We start from the raw sequence: 15,311 nt of genomic DNA, 5'->3' as shown, positions 1-15,311 counted from the left end.
TTTTCTCAAGATCACACAGAGGGTATATTGATGAAATAAAACTATATTAAAGGAAGTCTGACTTAACAATCCAGTTTGTAAATCACAGCTCTCTACTGTACCTTGGAAAATTTAGGTATCCAAACAATTATCATAAAGAGAAAGTTTAATCATCATAATATTAATAATAATAAAAACACTGAGACTCTACTATGAACAGTACATTTTGAAGCTCAACAATGTAGTAATAACAATAAAAATACATTTAAAAAGAAAAATATTAGGAAGTGGTGTTAAGTTTCACAAATCTATGAAGTGCCACTTCAAAGAATGAAGGTTATCTGAGTTGAAAATTTATATTTAATCACTATCATAGAGCTTCAGTTATAAGTAAAAAATTAAGATTATAAGGAAAAAATCATGAAATATTTTCAAATATTTTGGAAGGTTAATATCAAAAACTTAGTTGATGTCCATAGATTCATATATAAATGCTAGTAGAGTGCTTTTGTATAATTTTTAAACATTCTGAGTAATAATATATAAATTTTAAGTATTTAAAGATGTAAAACTTTTCATTTAGAATATTTTAAAATGAAAAAGAGATAATACATGGCTGACTGAATCACAAACATTGGGTAGATCTATTAGACACTGAAGAACATCTATCCGTGAACGATATTATAAAGTGAGAAATATGTGCAGTGGCAGGTGGCTGTCCTTAAAGTTTGCATTATTTTCCTTCCCAGTATAAGCACCAACCACATGGAAGTAGCAAACTATATGTGTACCTCAGAACTAGTCCTCCTGGGCCTTTCAGAATATCCAGAATTTCAGCCTCTTTTTTTGGACTGTTCCTGTCCATGTACCTGGTCAAAGTGCTTGGAAACCTGGTCCTCATCCTGGCTATCAGCTCTGACTCCCACCTCCACATCCCCATGTACTTCTTCCTCTCCAACTTCTCTTTTGTGGACATCTGTTTCACCTCTACCATGGTTCCACAAATGCTGATGAACATCCAGGCACAGAGCAAAGGTGTCTCCTATATAGAGTGCCTCACTCAGGTATACTTTTCAAATAATTTTGTTGGGATGGATAATTTCCTTTTGTCTGTGATGGCCTATGACCACTTTGTGGCCATCTGCTACCCACTGAAATACACAGTTATCATGAACCCCTGGTTCTGTGGCCTTTTAATTCTCTTGTGTTGGATCATAAAGTCCTTGGCTTCCCTGATCCACATTCTATTGATGAAGCATCTTACTTTCTCCACAGTCACTGAAATTCCTCATTTCTTCTGTGAACTGCATCAGGTTCTCAAGGCCGCCAACTCTGATACCCTTATCAGCACCATCTTCCTATATGTGGCGCCTGCACTGCTGGGTGTTCTGCCTGTCACAGGGATCCTCTTCTCTTACTCTTAGATTATCTCCTCCTTACTGAGCATGTCCTCCACTGCAAGCAGTTAGAAAGCATTTTCCACCTGTGGGTCTCACCTATGCGTGGTCTCCTTGTTTTATGGAACAGGACTTGGAGTGCACCTCAGTTCTCCTGTGACTCATTCTTCCAATGGAAGCTAGATCGCCTCTGTTCTGTACACTGTGGTAACCCCCATGCTGAACCGCTTCATCTACAGCCTGAGGAACAAGGATGTGAAGTGGGCCCTGGGAAGACTCCTCAGCAGAGCAGCCTCTTGTTTGTGATGGACCACTGACCTCAGAACAAAATGGACACTGTGCAAATGCTTTAAATATACCTCACATTTCCCATTCCATATAACTTTGGTTTTATATATATATATATATTTCTCCTCAACAACTCCCTCAGTAGTTTCTTTGTAATTTTCTTTCCTATAAATGAGCCATAAAGTTCCAAGTTTGGCAACTTTTTTATATACATTCCTGATATTTTCACCTTGACTTAAAGAAAAATACATATAATGTTGACATTGTTTTCTCAAAATATATTACTAGGTGTAAATATTAATGCTATTCATTTTAATTTTATTTTGTTCTTGTTTTCCCTGGAAGAAATAGAATGAAGACATCAGAGTGATAGCCATTTCAGTAGTGTGCATCATTATTCTTATGAGTTTGTTAGGGCAAGAAGGAAAGATAAGAAGGGATAGCCTGACACCTGGAACTCGAAACCACACACATTCCCACCTTTTCTCTCTCTCTTGTTATAGCAACAATGATTGGATTCACAAATTCTACAGATTTGCACTGCAAAAAACGTAAATATTCCCAGTTCCAAACTTTAGCATTTCACTCTCTTTTCAAGGCCTGAAGTCTGTTTATTTTATTGTGTACTTTTATATTTCTACTGAATAAATCAATTTTTGCCTCTTAAAATGATTGGATTTTGAACACAAATGCTAGAATCTAGCCTAGAAAGCAATTTCTCATATGACTCATAGTGATATAAATGCCTATGATAACTCTTGAAATGTTACTTTGTTCTTTGTGATCTTTGTTCTTTTCATTCTTCCTTCCCTCTGTCCCTTGCTCCGATTTTCCTATGTCCTTTTCTCTATTTTATTAGTTGTTGCTAAACAATTTTTCATCCTCTCTGTGACTGAATAATATTTTATATTAAGTGTACACTACATGTTGTCTATCCATTCATCCACAGATGGACATTACTAATTTCCATCTTTTACATAGAGTTGCTAGCACAGCTGTGGTTATGCACGCACATTTGTTTGCACACAGTCATGTGCTGCAATTATGTTTTGGTAATTGACAGACTCTATATATAATAGTGTCCCCATAGAATTAGATTACCTAGAGATATCAGAACCATGTTAATGTTTACAAATCCACTGTACAAATCAAATCTACTCATTTGTAAGATGATAAAATTGCCTAGTGGTACATGTCTGAAAACCTATCCTATGCTAAGCACATGAATATATTGCTTATCAATTTTGGGGGTCATAATATAGCTGTTTCATATGGTGATTGCATTTTTAACTTTTTGAGGAAACTGCTAAAGTGTTTTTATTGTAGCAGGATTTTTTTTACATTCTAATGTATGTAGTTTGTGATATATTCACAGTTTTGGTAACACTTTGCAAATTTTTAATGGAAAGTACAGAATTTGATTGGCTATGGAGTGCTCTCTCACTGCATTTTTATATGAATTTCCCTATGATAAATTGAGCACCTTTTCTCGTATTTATTGGCAGTTTATATATTTTCTGAGAATTATCTCATTAACCCTTTTCTCATTTAGCAATTTGTGTGCATTTTACTTTTGCTTCTGACTTGTAATAGTTCATTATTACATATTTTGGATACTTGACATATCAAATATGTGTTTTTCAATTATTTTCTCGATTCCATTTGATAAATTTCCATTTTTCTCAAATACACAATTTATTTTTATCAACCGTATTCATCATGTTGTACAATAGAACTCTTGTAGTTATTCCTGTCTTACGTGAAATGTGTGCTTTGACCCTAACTTATAAAATCCTATCCCTGTGGCTTCTGGTAGCTGTCATTTTGCTCAGCTTCTATGACTTCTGCTTTTCAGAGGTCCATCCATATATAAGTGAACTTGTGTGGTATTTGCTGCCTATGTCTGGGTCTTTAATTTCACTTTACATAATGTCATATGGGTTCTTCTATGATGTAGCAAATATCAGGACTTACTTCTTTTTATGTCTCAATTATGTATACATGCCACATTTCTTTATTAATGTGATAACAGATGATGACAATCCTTGACTATTGTGAAGGATGATTCTATGATAAAGGGAATGTTCATGCATGTTGTCCTGTGAATAGCATATCCTTTGGACAGAGATACAGTAATGAGATTTCTGAATCTTACGTTAGTTCTATTTTAAGTTTTTTGAAGAACCTGCACACTGTTTTCTGTAATGACTACACCAGTTTACATTGACAACAAAAGCATTCAAAGTTTGTTTTTCTTTATATCCTCACCAATATTCGCTACCTTCCGTGTTTTTCACAATGACTTGTTAGGGATCAGCCATAAAATGTATAGATTGTTGGGGACCAGTCCACATTCCCTGCAGTCCTAAGTACTGGTATTCACTTGCTTCAGGAACAGAGAAGTTTGAAATAGTTACAGACTTCCTGGCTGTATGGCAAAGCCATAAGAACAGTGCTCCTGAGGCAATATAAAATACAAGTATCCAGATATGGGGAAGGACCTTAACTTGTTCCCTTTGGGATGATTAACTTGTTACTTATCTTGCTACCCCAAATCTTACTGCAGTCACTGTTCCTGGAAAACTACACTACCCCATCTCCTGTGCTTCTTGCTGAATAATAAAAGCATGTCCATGGTGAAGTTAATTGAGTCTATCCACTAGAGGCAAGCTTCTCCTGGTCCTAGGGTACCTTGAATATTGTCTCTGTCACTTTTTTATTCCCCATCATCCTCCCTACAGGTATTCAAGGATCTGATCAGTCCCACAAAATAGCCCCTCTAACATGTCTGAAATTATATCTAATTGTGGTCTTAATTTTAATAACCCTGATGATTAATGATAGAGAATATTTACATATATGACTTGGCAATTTTTATGTTTTCCATTGATAACTGTCTATTAAAATATTTTGCTTGTTCTTATTCATGTGATTTGTTTTCTTTTTTTTTCATTAAGTTTATTGGTAGCTTTTAGGTATACAATACAGTTACATTCATCATTGGGATCTTGTACCTTTACATGATGTATCTTGGTTCTTATTTTTCCCAATTCCCCTGCCCTCCTTTCACCTCCTCCACCATTTCCTATTTATAAAGAATTTTTTTCTATTTTCCTTTTCTCATATTTTTTCTTTTCCCTTTTTTCCTTTCCCTTACCCCTCCAACTTCCCCTAGTCTTTTAGACCTCTTCTTCCTATTTCACAATATCAATTATACATTTTAGTCTTTATTTACACTTTTAGTTTTTCACACAAAAGAAACTATTCAGTATTTTCGCATGTCTGTTCTATTTATTTCAAAAGATTATGGTCTCAATGCACATCCACTTAGCTATAAATATGTCTCTAGTTTCTCATTCTTTATGGCAGAGTAGTACACCATTTTACATTAAAAAAACCCACACATCTTCTTTATCTAATCTCCAGTTGATGAACAACTGGGCTGTTTCCAAGTTTTAGCTATTTCAAACTGCCAATATAAACATGGTTGTGCACATATCACTGTGGTATGATACTTTTAATTCTTTTGGGAAGATACCTAGCAAAGGAATAGCAAGGTCAAATGGGTCTTCTAATCCTAGTTGTCTGAGGCATCTCCATATTGATTTCTACAGTGGTTGCACCACTCTGCACTCCCACCAACAATGAAGAAGTTTCTCCCCACAACTCCCACCCCCAGCATTTGTTATTGATTGATTTCTTGATAGCAGCCATTATTTCTGGTGTGCGGTAGAATCTCAGTGTTATTTTCATCTGCATCTCTTGAATGACCTGTGATGTTGAACTTTTTTTCATATGTTTATTTGTTGCTTTTACTTCTTTGTCTGAGAAATATCTTTTTGGTGTTCCCAATATTTTTGATATGGGCTTCTTTTCCAATGCATGATTCTCAAATATATTCTTTTATTTTATAGGCCATCTCTCCACTCTGAGTTTTGCTAGTTTTGCTGTTTGAATTCTGTTTAGTTTGAGCGAGTCTTTTTTTCTAGATTTTTTTTTTTGAATGAGGATTGAACTCAGGACCTTGTTCTTGTGAGGCAGGCATTGAAACCACTGAACTAAATCCCTGGCTTTTTTCTTGTTTTGCCATTGTTGTCTATTCATTTCAATAATTTAAAGAATCATTGTCTAAATCAATATCATAGAGCTTTCATCTATGTTTCCTTCTAAAAGCTTTAAATTTCCTAGTTTAACATTTAAGTCATTAAACCCTTGTTAGTTACTTTTTGTATATGGTGTGAAAAGAAGATGTGAATTCATTCTTCTGAAGTGCATATCTATTTTCCACAGCACCATTTACTGAAGAAAGTGTTCTTTTCCCACTATGTCATTGACATCTTTGTCAAAATCAATTGCTCATGAATTGATGAACTGGTCCACCAATTTTTTCTCTCACTCTCACTCTCCCAAATTGTTTTTCATCTCCCTTTTTGTTCCTGTTGCTGCCCTTATTCGAGTTTCTTCTTTCTTTTTCTTTTCTTCTCTCTTTTTCCTTCTCTCAATTGTCATTAGTTTCAAAGAAAAGTGAGTACACTTAATAGCTTCCCTATTGCCTTGAGGTTCTTCTGTTCTTGTCTTTTTCTTTCATTCTGTCATTACCTCTTCTTTTCAACAGTTTCCTAGAGCTAGCATGATCTTTCTGTGTCCTCTGACCTCACTTCTAAACTTTCCCTATCCTTCTACCTACCTAACCCTCCCTCTCCAACTCCTTCTACATCCCCATCCCAAAGGGTAAAGTAACTATATTGAAGAGTTTATTCACTATAAATGTATGTTGGGCTGGTGCTTGATTTTGATTTAATTCACATGGTTAAAAGTGACAGATTAATAACTACCAGAAATTGTCATTTTCTAAGATGTAGTTAATGCTATTGTGTTGCTAATTATATCACTTGGGCTAAGATGTTGTTATTGATATGATCAGTTATCCTTTCTGGTATAATGAAAACAAGATTGCTCCAAAGTCATTAGAGACTCAAAACCTAAAGATCAGCTCTATCTGGAGGACAGCTCTGAGAAGAAATCATTTCATGAGAATTATAAATATAAGCAACAAAGATAAAATGAACAATAAAAATTAACCCAAGAATTAAACCAAGGATGGTAGCAAAAACAAAAGTAGAAATGACAAGACATTTAAACGAGGCAAAAACCAAGATTTCCAGCACACCAAAGAGAAATTCTAGGGGAAATGAGATGGAAAACTCTAATAATCAACCACATTAACATCTTGAACAGATAGCACAGGAAGTAACAAAACAGGTAAATGAGACTCCAGAAAAATTCAAATCAGAAATAATTTTCCAGATAACTACAGAGATGGTGAGCATATGGAAAGACATGATTAGAGACTCTAGAACAGAAAGAGCTAAAAACTAGATGACTTTAGGACCATGATAGAAGCCATGAATGCCCTGCATAATAAAGAAATGGAAACCATGCATGCCCAATGTAGGAAAGAAATTGAGTCCATGAAACAGAGTCAAACAGATATCCAAAAGATTAAAAACTCTATTATAAATGTACACAGCAGATTGAGCCAATCTCAAGACAGAATATCAGATATAGAAGACAGGATGCTGGTCAGTGACCATAAAAAGAGAGATCTCTAAAAATTAGTAGGGGATCATGAGAAATCAAACCAAGATCTCCTAGATGAAACAAAGCACAGTAATATAAGACTGATAGAAGTCCAGAAAAAAAGCAGAAGAAAGTAAAATGACAAAAAAACTGTTCACAGAATTAATGACAGAATACTTTCCAAACAGAGCAAAAGAATTGAAAATAATGATAAGTGAGACATATAGGACTCCAACTAGCCATGATCCAAAAAAACATACATCTAGACATATAATAATCAAGATCCTGGAAATCCAACAGAAGAGCAAAATACTACAAGGATTTAGAGAAAATAAGCAAGTCATATGCCAAGAAAAGCCCAACAGAATCACATCAGAGTTTTCAACAAAAATCCTCAAATCAAAGACAGTCTGGAGTGAGGTATTCCAAGCTCTAAAAGAAAACAACCTCCAACTTAGAATGATGTATCCTACAAAACTATCTTTTAAAATTGATGGGGAAATAAGATACTTTCATGAAAAAGACCACCTGACAGACTTCATGAGAACCAAACCAGCTCTCCAAACAATTCTAAATAATATCCCAGAAAAAGACAATTATGGTCACAATTTCATGAGACACAACAGAGCAAATCCATCAGGCAAAGCAAGAAATTAAAAGGAGAGGGGAGAAATAAAAAAGAGTCAACAGGAGGAAAATAACATGACAATAATAAGGCAATACATATCAGTTGTAAACATAAAGATTAATAGACTCAATTCATCAATGAAAAGAAATAGACTGGCAGAATCTATTAAGAAGGAAAGTCCAACAATGTGCTGTATACAAGAAACTCACGTCATTCAAACAGAAACTCATAGACTAAAAGTAGGAGGATGGAAAACAGTTCTCCATGCAACAGGAACCTGGCAAAAAGCACAGGTAGCTCTCCTATATACAGAAAAAATAAATTTCGCACCAAAACTAATTACAAGAAAGAAAGAAGGTCATTGCATCCTTGTAAAGGGAAAAATCCAAGAGGAAGGGATGACAAACAGAAATATATATGCACCAAGTATTAATGCCCCCAGGTATACAAAACCAATATTAAGGGACATGAAAATCCAAATAAGCACTAATACAATAGTACTGGGGGACATAAATACATCACTGTCACAAATAGATCATGTAGACAGAACATCAACAAATACTAGAAGTGAACCAAGCTTTTGAACAAATGAACTTAGTACAGGTCTACAGAGTGTTCCAACCCATAAAATCAGAATATATATTCTTTTCAGCTGCATGTGGTTCATTCTCCAAATCAGACCACATACTAGCTCATAGAACAAGTTTAAGTCAATACAAAGGGACTGAAGTTATCCCATGTATATTATCAGATCATAGTGCAATTAAACTGGAGATCAATAGCATAAGAACCTGCGAGAACTTCACAAACATCTGGAAATTGAGTAACGCAATCCTGAACAACCAATGGATCACAGAGGAAATTAAAGAAGAAATTATACAGTTTTTACAATTAAATGATAATGCCAATTCAACATACAGGAATCTATGGGACAGAATGAAAGCAGTTCTATGACAGAAATTCATAGCAGTGAATGCCCATACTAGGAAAACAGACTGAGGTCAAATAAACAACCTAAAGCAGAATCTTAACTTCCTAGAAAAAGAAGAGCAAGAAAAATCCAAAGCTCATATAAGGGAGGGAATTAAAAAGATCTGAGCAGAAATCAATGCAATGGAGACTAAGAGCATGAGCCAAAAAAAATCAATGAATTGAAGAGTTGGTTTTACAAAAGAACAAATAAAATTGATAAATTCTTAGCCAACCTTATCAAAAAAGGAAAGAAAAGCCTCAAATCTATGCAATTAGGAATGAAAAAGGTAAAGTCAAAACAGATCCAGCAGAAATCCAGAGCATCATAAATACCTACTTTGAAAACCTGTACTCTAATGAATTGAAAAACACAGAAAAAATGGACAGATTTCTAGATGCATATGAATTACCAAAGGTGAACCAAGAATATATAAAAATTCTAAACACCTCAATTACAATTGGTGAAATTGAAAACATAATTAAAACTTTACCAATAAAGAAAATTGCAGGTCTTGATGGCTTTACTGCTGATTTCTACCAGACATTAGGGAAGAAGTATTTCCACTACTCTTTAAAATGTTCAATGAAATTGAAAGGGAAGCAAGACTTCCTAATTCATTCCCAGAAGCAAGTGTTACTTTGATTCGAAAAGCAAGGAAAGACCCAACCAAAAATGAGAATTACGGGCCAATCCCCTTAATGAACATAGGTGCAAAAATCCTTAATTAGATATTGACAAAGAGAATACAGAGGTTGGTCAAGAAGATCACACAACCTGACCAAGTCTGATTTACCCAAGGATGCAAGGATGGTTCAACATACATAAATCAATAATTTTAATACACTATATTAACAGAATCAAGGAAAAATACATATGATCATCTCAATAGATGCAGAAAAATCATTCAACAAATACATTCTGTCTTTTAAAAAAAGTCCTTTCTCTCCCTTCCATTCCACCACCCTTGTTTCCCTTCTCATTTGAACATATTTTTCCCACTTTCCAATATCTAGCCTCTAAAAGAATAATTCACTGTTGTTCCAAATGTATCTCTGTTTTACCCTTGTAAACGTACTTTAGTTGATTATCTCTAGAGTAGATGTATCAAATGAGATGACTAGCTCAAAAATCAATTATTAAACAAGACTGATAAGATTGAGTTTCTCATAGGTGAGAAATGTTGAGTTCCTCTGCCTCAAATGTCAGTACTGTTACCAATGAAGTACATTCTTCCAAAATATAGACATAAGGCTGGGTACTAATTAAGCAGTGACCAATCAAATTATTTAAATATCGAATGGTCAAAAATTACTTATTTTCCCTTAATGTGTATAAGAAAATATAACAGAAAATATAAAAGTGACAATTTTATCAAATATATTCAATAATTTTTCTGTGTATGGCATATCTTAATGCATTTAATACACAACACAATGTTACAATCTGGACAGTAGAATCTAGTCTCTGAATTCTTCTTACTTTAATATCTTTCTTTGAACAATGCATTTTACACTGTTCAGTTGGCCTTTCCTATTTTTTTCTGTGAGTGACAGAATTTCAATTAATTGTCTACACATGATATGTAATGGTGAAGACATTGATAATGGACATATTGGTTAGCAAATTGCTATCCAGTGTTTTTCAATTATTTTGTGTATTGGACCTAACCATTTACAGTTTTGTAAATGAATTTTTAAATCTCCTTGTTTTGAATAAATAAAAAACAATTTTCATATTATTTGGCCCAGAGGTGCACAAATAATTTATAATAATATTTTCCTCACTTTCTGAGTGGAGGACAGCTTGTTACATGATGATTAACTCTGTGAATACCATGAATAAAATTATTATAATCATTGGGCACTATTGAATTTTTAAAGTTTTACTTCTTTCAAGTCTACAATTTCTATATTATGAAGAGTTGATAATAAGGAGAAGTATTTTGTCTTCCCATTTCACAACACAGACTTTTTCTCTCTGCTCCATTAACATTTCTTCCTCTTAAAGAGGAATTTAAAATTTAAAATTTTTTCTTTTGCAGATATTTTGGCACTTACTTCCTATTCAGTCTCAGTGACCCAAATGTATTTTGTATTGTAAAAGACTATCCTTGAGTTCTGGGGAAGTATAAAACTTACAGCTTATGTACTTATGACAAGAGTTTTCAAAAGTTGTAGCACAAGATTTTGTTATTTTTCACAATTAAAATAAACTAGCACTAGTGAAAAAAATAACCAGAACTTATTATTACATTTCACCACAAACAAATATCAAAGGCAAACACAACATTCTAAATAAACAAGTATGCTGAAATAATTGATAGAAGTCAACAGACATACAAGTATATCTCATGCAAACAGGAGTCGAGTGGTTGAAACATCACCTGTCACAGGATCACTCGGGACAGTCAGTAAGTAAATGAATGCACTATCCAAGTGACACTTGGGGTAAACAGTTAAGTATGTAACTAATTCCTTTTATTTTTAGAAAACATTTGCTTTTTTCAAAAGCTGTCCAAGCAATATAAAGGCACAAAATCTAACAGATGTCTCATAATTTCATCTCATGTGTCTCACAGATGATCCAGGCCTACAGCTGAACCTTTGGGGCTCTTCCTATCCATGTATGTGGTCATGATTCTTTTTTTTTTTTTTTTTTGGATTAAATTCTTTTATTGGTACATTGTAGGTATAAAACACAATAACATTTCACATTGGGAATTGTACCTTTATATAATGCATCTTGGTTCTTATTTTTTCCCATTCCAAGCCCTCCCTTCACACCCTCCACCCTTCCCTATTTACAAAGACTTTATTTCCATTTTTTCCATTTCTCATCAATTTTTCCTTTCCTATCATTTTTCCCTTTCTCTTCTTTCTTTCCCCTGCCCATCCCGCTACCTGTACCCCTTTGGACCTTTTCTTCCTATTTTACATTATCCATTATTCATTCTAATAATTGGTACACTTTAGGTATACAATATAATGACATTCATCATTGGAAATTTGCACCTTTACATAGTCTCTCTTGATTCTTATTTTTCACACTTGCCCAGCCCTCCCTTCAACCCCTCAAGTCCTCCCTATTTACAAAGATTTTGTTCCTATTTTTCCATTTTCTCATATTAATCCCATTCCCTTCTCTCCTTTCCCCTAGCCCTCCCACTTCTTTCCCCTTTGCCCCTTTTCTTCCGATTTCACATTACCTATTATACATTTAGCCTTTATTTACACTTTCAGTTTCTCACACCAGAGAAAATATTCGGTATTTACATACGTATGTCCTACTTATTTCACTTAAGACTATCGCCTCAATGTGCATCCACTTAGTTATAAATGTCTCTAATTTCTCATTTTTTATGGCTGAGTAGTACTCCATTTTATTAAAAAAAAAACCCACATTTTCTTTATCCAGTCTCCAGTTGATGGGCATTTGGGCTGTTTCCAAGTTTTAGCTATGACAAACTGCGCTGCTATGAACATAGGTGCACATATATCACTGTGGTATGATTCATTTAATTCTTTGGGGAAGATCCCTAACAGTGGAATAGTGAGGTCAAATGGGACTTCCAGTCCTAGTTCTTTGAGGTATCTCCATACTGATTTCCACAGTGATTGCACCAGTTTACATTCCCACCAGCAATGGAGCAGGGATCCTCTTTCCTCACAGCCCTGCCAGCATTTGTTATTGGTTGATTTCATGATAGCAGCCATTCTTTCTGGAGTGAAGTGGAATCTCAGCATTGTTTTCATTTGCATCTCTTGAATGACCAGTGATGTTGAACATTTTTTCATGTATTTATTTGCTATTTCTACTTCTTTTTCTGAGAAATGTCTGTTCATTTCAGCTTCCCATTTTTGGATTGGGTCTTTAAATTTGGGAGGTCTGATCTTTTTAAGTTCTTCATAGATTCGAGATAGTAGACCTTTGTCTGAGGAAGAGCAGGTGAAGATTTTTTCCCACATTGTAGGTTGTCTCTTGACAGTGCAGGTGATTTCTCTTGCTGTGCAGAAGCATTTTAATAAGAAGAGATCCCATTTGTTGATTATTTGTGCTAGTTCATGAGCAACTGAGTTTTTGTTCATAAAATCTTCTCCTACACGGATGTCTTCAAGTGTTCTACCTAGCCTCTGCTCCAACTGGTTCAGAGTTTCTATTTTAGTATTCAGATCTTTAATCCATTTTGATTTTAGTTTAGTGCATGGTGAGAGATACAGGTCTAGTTTTAGTCTTTGGCAAGTTGAAGCCCAATTTTTCTGGCACCATTTATTAAAGAGGCTATCTTTCCTCCAGTGAGGGTGTTTGGCTCCTTTATCAAAGATGAGATGGCTGAGTGTGTCTGGCATTGTTTCTGCATCTTCTAACCTGTTCCACTGGTCCTCAAGTCTCTTTGTTTTCCAGTACCATGCTGTGTTTAATCACAGTAGCTTTGTAGTAGAGTTGCAGGTTGGGGATTGTGATACCCCCTGCCATGTCTCTGTTACCTAGAATTGCTTTTGCTATTCTGGGTCTCTTCTTGCTCCAAATGAATTTTTGGATTGTTTTCTTGAGGTCTATGAAGTATGCTGCTGGGATCTCAATTGGAATTGCATTAAATCTATATAGCAGTTATCGAAGTATGGCCATTTTGACTATATTAATCCTTTCTACCCAGGAGCATGGGATGTCTGTCCATTTTCTGATATAATCTTCAATCTCTCTTTTCAGAGTGCCATAGTTTTCAGAGAAGAGGTCTTTGATTTCTTTTGTTAGGTTGATTCCTAGGTATTTCAGTTTTTTGGATGCTATTGTGAAAGGAATTATTTGCCCTATTTCTATCTCAGTGAGTCTGTCATTGGTGTAGAGGATAGCTATTGATTTTTGTGTGTTGACCTTGTAACCAGCTACTTGACTGAATTTGTTTATTAAGTCTAGAAGTCTTTTGGTGGAGTTCTTGGGGTCTTCTATATAGAGTATCATGTCATCTGTAAATAATGACAATTTGACTTCTTCATTACCTATCTTTATTCCTTTTATGTCTTTCTCTTGTCTAATTGCCGTGGCTAATGTTTGCAAAACTATATTGAACAAGAGTGGTGATAGTGGACATCGTTGTCTTGTTCCTGATTTGAGTGTGAAGGATTTCAGTTTTTGACCATTTAGTATGATATTGACTGTTAGTTTTTCATAGATGTCTTCTCTCAGTTTGAGGTAGAGACCATCTATTCCAATTTTTGTAGGGTTTTTATCATAAATGCATGTTGGATTGTGTCAAATGCTTTTTCTGCATCTATGGAGATAATCATATGGTTTTTGTTCTTGGCTCAATTGATATAGTGTATTACATTGATTGATTTGTGTATATTGAATCATCCCTGCATCCCTGGGATGAATCCCACTTGATCAGGGTGTACGATCTTCTTGATGGTCTTCTGCATTCTGTTTCCATTATCTTATTAAGGATTTTTGCATCTATGTTCATGAGTGAAATTGGCCTGTAGTTCTCTTTTTCAGTTGAGTCTTTCTCTGCTTTGGGGATCAAGGTGATGCTTGCTTCCAGGAATGAATTTGGGAGTGTTGCTTCCCTTTCAATTTCACTGAAGAGTTTAAACAGTAGTGGCAGCAGTTCCTCTCTAAATGTCTTGTAGAATTCAGCAGTGAAGCCATCAGGGCCTGGGCTTTCCTCAGTGATAAGTTTTTAATTACATTTTCAATTTCATTGGTTGATATTGGGTTGTTCAGAATTTTTAGGTCTTCTTCATTCAACTTTGGTAATTCATATATATCTAGGAATCTGTCCATACCTTCTGTGTTGTCCATCTTATTGGTGTATAGGTTCTGGAAGTAGGTATTGATGATCCTCTGAATTTCTGCTGGGTCTGTTGTAATTTCACCCTTTTCATTCCTAATTGCATGGATTTGGGCCTTTTCTTTCCTTTTTCTGGCAAAGTTGGCTAAACGTTTATCAATTTTGTTGATTCTTTTGAAGAACCAACTCTTGGCTTCATTGATTTTTTTGTATCATTCTCTTAGTCTCCATTGCATTGATTTCTCCTCTGATCTTTATAATTTCTTCCCTTGTATGAGCTTTGGGGTTGTCCTGCTCTTCTTTTTGTAGAAGCTTGAGTTTCAGCATCAGGTTGTTTAATTGGGCTCATTCTGTTTTCCTAATATGTGTATTCACTGATATGAATTTCCCTCATAAGACTGCTTTCATTTTGCCCCATATATTCTGATATGTTGTATTGTCATTGTCATTTAATTGAAGGAACTGTCGGATTTCTTCTTTAATTTTCTCTGTGACTCATTGGTTATTCAGAAGTGTGTTACTCAATTTCCACGTGTTTATGAAATGTTTTGAGTTTCTTTTGCTACGGATCTCCAATTTCATCACACTATGGTCTGATAATATACAGGGGATAACTTCAATTCCTTTGCACTTTCTTAAACATGTTCTATGTGTGAGTATGTGGTCTATCTTTGAGAA

The 15,311-nt window shown here is 34.8% G+C and overlaps 1 pseudogene; it reads left to right on the top strand.

Annotated features, from left to right (window-relative positions):
- The first annotated feature begins 744 nt into the window (after positions 1–744).
- LOC101723600 (olfactory receptor 7D4-like) lies at positions 745–1,682 on the top strand (annotated as a pseudogene).
- Positions 1,683–15,311: the final 13,629 nt, after the last annotated feature.

Source organism: Heterocephalus glaber, unplaced genomic scaffold, assembly GCF_053883595.1.
Source record: "Heterocephalus glaber isolate CG9 unplaced genomic scaffold, H.glaber_assembly_v1.0 deba00001532, whole genome shotgun sequence".
Taxonomy (NCBI): domain Eukaryota; kingdom Metazoa; phylum Chordata; class Mammalia; order Rodentia; family Bathyergidae; genus Heterocephalus; species Heterocephalus glaber.
Note: the sequence above shows the minus strand (reverse complement) of the source record. Positions and strands in the feature narration are given on the sequence as shown.